The sequence below is a fragment of the Euprymna scolopes genome, chromosome 24 (assembly GCF_053919585.1).
Source record: "Euprymna scolopes isolate OS-2025 chromosome 24, ASM5391958v1, whole genome shotgun sequence".
Taxonomy (NCBI): domain Eukaryota; kingdom Metazoa; phylum Mollusca; class Cephalopoda; order Sepiida; family Sepiolidae; genus Euprymna; species Euprymna scolopes.
Window position 1 is genome coordinate 110,021,656 of NC_136505.1, and position 1,209 is coordinate 110,022,864.

Sequence of the window (1,209 nt, forward strand, 5' to 3'; positions counted from 1 at the left end):
TCCTTCTCATCAGAGGGCAGGAATTAGCAAAATGCGGGATAGAATTTCGCATGTAAAAGTATTTAATTAAACCACAAGTAAGTCACAGATCTTACTTGGTTCAAAAAAGGGTGATGGATAGTCCGGTGAAGGGTAAAAAAATCCAAGAATGGTAAAATCCAAACACGGTCGAATTAAAAACTTCCAATCCAGCAGGTAAGTTCCAAAGGAATCAAGTAACTGGAAGATGGTCCAAAATGATCCAAAAGGCATATCATAAGCTCTATTTCCATTTCGGTTTTATTGAGCTTTTACATCTGGTTGAGATTACTTTACTTGTAAATATTAACTCTTTAATATTTAGAATATATTTTAAGTTTACCATTTTGATTACCTTGGTAAACTTATTCTAATTTATATGTATATATATATATATATATATATATATATATATATATATATATATATATATATATATATATATATAGTCCTTCGCATACAGTACTGTTCCGCAGCTCATCAGTTCGGCTAGACAAGCAACTACCTCAAGCCAGGATCGAAATCCGACCGCCCATGTGACAGTTGGAGCGTCTAACCGTTGCGTTATATATAAACGATATCAAAAAGGTCACTAAACAGTGAAATATATTTGTCCTCTTACCATTATAGATTACACTTTTTTCTATTTCGACAACCTATGCAAATCGTGGAATTGTTTTACCAAAATAAGGGGAAAAGTGTTTTGTATCAAATAGATAATCGACGGCATTATCATGTTTCCCAGACTTGCCTTCTTCCGACTTTTTCTTGTGGGAATATCTTAAAGAAAGAGGCTACGTTTACAAACCTTAAACCCTGCAAGAATTGAAACAAATCAACAACAAAATGAGACAGTTCAATGAAACCAAGGGAGTCTGCAATCTTTCATGAATAATGTTTTGGAATGAGCAAAAATATGCGAAGGTGAAAATGGGCGGAGATTATTTTTCATGAATAAAGATTGTTTACATGTTGTAATTGTGAATTTTTTTAAATGTCTTATTCGGATTCTGTTAAAATTACAGAAAAGTGTCATCAGAAATAAAGAATCCATTTTAAGTCTAAAACTATAATGTGAACTTTTAGATAAGCTGTATATATGCACGCATAGAATAAAAAGAAAAAGAAAAAGGAAATATAAAATATACACTGATGCATATAGATGTATTCGTTTATACAATACCGATGATG